This window comes from Aplysia californica, unplaced genomic scaffold (assembly GCF_000002075.1).
Source record: "Aplysia californica isolate F4 #8 unplaced genomic scaffold, AplCal3.0 scaffold00709, whole genome shotgun sequence".
NCBI lineage: Eukaryota > Metazoa > Mollusca > Gastropoda > Aplysiida > Aplysiidae > Aplysia > Aplysia californica.
In genome coordinates, this window is record NW_004797979.1 from 357,979 (window position 1) to 361,581 (window position 3,603).

Here is a 3,603-nt window from a genome sequence, read left to right on the forward strand (position 1 = left end):
GCCATCATTTTGTTGACTGGATTCAATGTACATGCGTGTGTGTGTGTGTATATTATATATAAATGGAGCATGCACTGTCGTTGTTATGTAACATGCCCCTGGAGAATGGATGAGACACCCCCCCCCCCTTGAAAATTGAGAAGTTGGGTTGGCAGTCACCCTGGGAACAGTTTTTCTAGGAAAATCGAAACTATGAATATGATATTATGATTCCTTTCGGACTAGTAGGCCTATTTTTTTTTTTCTTAAATAGGCTTTCGTCATAAATTTCTTGACCAAATCTCCTTGAATTTTAAAAATTTCTCCTTGAAACCTCCTTGAAAACTCCTTGAATTTGATGGGAAGTTCATGGCAGGAACCCTGGTCTTTTAAAAGGAAAAGAAAGGTCATCAAAATGGTTGAATTCACGTGAAAATCGATTCGGTAGAACTGGAACTATTAAAATTTGCTTCTGAAAACAAGTTACACAAGGCCATTTTTATAACTCGATGAAATAAAAACTACTGGCTGTGTACTGTGTTATTCTGTATAAATTGTGGAACTTCAGGACGTATTATTATTTCCCAACATCTTTTGACGCCTGAGCTGTAGAGGTTGAAGTTTTCACAACACTAATAGATCTAGTAATAGGACTTTCCGTAAAAAATGCATAGACCTACAAAAGCCAAACCACCGAATCGACCGGGCACCCCGCTCTCCCCTGTACACTGTGATAACGTGTTGCTTCGGTATAATTATTCTACTATTAATACGTGCGGCTATGGCAATTGGGATGTAGGCCTACTGACTGAAAAAGCGATTCACAGTTTTGTTTTTATTTTACCATATATATATATATTTGACTTTAATAGTGCAGGTGATAGCTAGATCTAGATTCCCTGTCTAGAATCAGTAGTAGCAGGCCTATGCTAGAAGCAGCCAGAGAGCCTGCAACTGCTACATCTAGATCTAGATCTAGATCTAACTCATTGCTATGCCTTTGGGCTTTGGAATTGAAATAAAACGAATTGCACAGTTCTAGTTAATTTTAGATTCAGCAACTATCTGTATTTCCAGAGTTTATAATAACAAATCTCACCATAACAACAATCCCTTTTACTTTTTATTAGAATAATTAGATCCAACTTTGTTTTATAAAATCTGTTTTGCGCAAACTTCAGATTTTCTCTACTTGTAGAGCACAGAATATACATTGTAAGCCTCTGCTCAGTCTTTTACTTTTAAGTATATATATTATAATAATACAATGCGTATAGATCTAGATCTATATGATCATTTTATGTTATTTTCTGGATATTTTTAAAACTCTTTTTTTAACATGTCATAAAGTCAAATTGTGCCTTTTCTTTGATAAAGAATAGCATTAGCAGTGGACCTTTTAGACAGTGAGTCTCCCAATTTTTTTTAATGCTAATCAATGAAAATTGCAAATTGATAATAGTATAGTCCTGTAGAGGATAGGTGGACTCCGGGGTCTGCAGAGCGAAATACTAGGTCTAGGTTTTAGGATGTGAACCCAGGAGTTACCGTAGTGACTTTTTAAGGATTGGTGGACCCCGGGGTCAACGTAGTGATAAATAAGCAAGTTTAAGGTGGACCCCGGGGCCCGGGGTCTACCTAGCGAAATACTAGGTTTTGGGACAGGTGGACCCCGGGGTGACCGTAGTGAAATAAGTAGGTTTCTTTAGAGATCGATGGACCCCGGGGTCATCGTAGTGAAATAAGTAGGTTTCTTTAAAGATCGGTGGACCCCGAGGTCACCGTAGTGAAATAAGTAGGTTTCTTTAAAGATCGGTGGACCCCGGGGTCATGTGCAGTCCGTGCCGGCTATAAGCTAGTGATGGGCCGATACCACAAATTAGGTATCGATGTCGATACCTAGTACTTTTCAAGATATCGATACCGATATCTCGATACCTAATGCTATTGGTAACATACGCCGGGGGTAATAAGTAGACAAAAATACAACTATACTTTTCCAAGTATTTAGGTAATCGTGTCTATACAAGTTGTGACTATTTAGCTGAGACTCAAACAAAAATTATTTGTGAAAGAGAGAGAGAGAGAGAGAGAGAGAGAGAGAGAGAGAGAGAGAGAGAGAGAGAGAGAGAAATAAATACCCAAATATGAGAATAAAAACAAAAATTAAGAGAAGTATGGGAGGAAAGTCAACTTTGCAGAAAATGTTAGTATTGGAAAATAAAAACACAAAAGGCAATTCGATTTACCAGATTTTTAGCAACTTCAAATTAAACCAATGAGGATAAATCAGAGTTGTCAGTGAAGATTTTGCAAAATCACTAGATACATTTCATGAAAAACTTCTCTCTTTTTGTTAAGAAATCACTAGATTCATTTAAAGCGCTTGCCCCCCTACGAAAACTTATCAGTTTTGATAAACAAAAAATTCTCAAGGCCCAAGTCACTTGCTTTTGCAGCCGTGGGATAAATAGCACATAGGTATCGATGTTTAGAGCAGGTATCGGTACCGATACCGATACCCATAGGTATCTAAGTATCGAGTACCTGGTATCGATACCTGCCCATCACTACTATAAGCACGCCGGCTTAAAGCACGTTTAGGACTCAAGCACGCTAAACGGCTCTTACCGAATTTTTGCTATAAATTACACGCCTTTAAGCACGGTAACTTCGGCTTCAAGCACGCTTCATTTACAAGACAGTCAATATTTTCATGATGACCCATCGAAGTTCGAACAGTCTACACCGCAGCAGTGGAGTGTGTCAAGAGAAACACAAAGAACGCAAGTGATGGAGACACGCACTCACACGCGGGGAGAGGAAGGCAGAGAGATGCACACAGCCGTGCGCGCGGACATAGGATCTAGCCTAGGCCTAGGGCAAAGAAAGCTACACACGACCCAAAAAAATACTAAGAGAGTCGGGGAGACGAGAAAGGTAGGCTGGCTGCGATTTCACCTTTGACCCTCGCTATCCATTAATCCTGATTGTGTATCACGCGCGAGGTGGGATGAAGGCGGTGGTATGAGTATGAGTGGCACAGCGGGCAGTGGTACACACAGACAGTGTGTAGGCCTAGTGTGCTGTATCGTCGTGACTGGCCGTCTAAATTAAATTTCATTTCCCATTCGACCACAAAACAAAAACAAACAAGCGAACAAAAACTACCATGGCGGGTGTCTAAATAACAGTGCACACTTTTGCGGGACCGCTATAGGCCAACTTACAAACAAAGGGAAATAGCACGGGGAATTTTCTACATGAAAATCTCTTGATTGTGTCTACTTCGCACTCAAGCACGCTTCGGCATTAAGCACGCTTAAGCTTTCTCCCGACGACCGTGCTTAAAGCCGGCATGGACTGTACTAGATCTATGTCTCTGAAGAACATTTTGCTTGACTTTATCAGCTTTTTTCATGTACTTGAAAGCATAGAATATAATAGTTTCACACAAATGTATGCACAATACCTTGACAAAGAAAGATAAGGTCATTGTTGTTGTTTTTTAAGGGGATCCGCGGGTCGACCACACGCGATTTTTTCAAAGTTGGGGTTCAAAGTATCGAATTTCAGGTTCTAGAGAATTCTTGTAGAAAAATATGTCGGCAATCCCATTTCGGA

At 40.0% G+C, this 3,603-nt stretch overlaps 1 protein-coding gene across 1 annotated transcript in view; it reads left to right on the plus strand.

Moving 5' to 3' along the window:
• The window catches only part of LOC101856843 (sodium channel and clathrin linker 1), a gene marked incomplete at its 5' end in the record, with an annotated part of 21,515 nt that overhangs the window by 921 nt on the left and 16,991 nt on the right, over positions 1-3,603 (plus strand).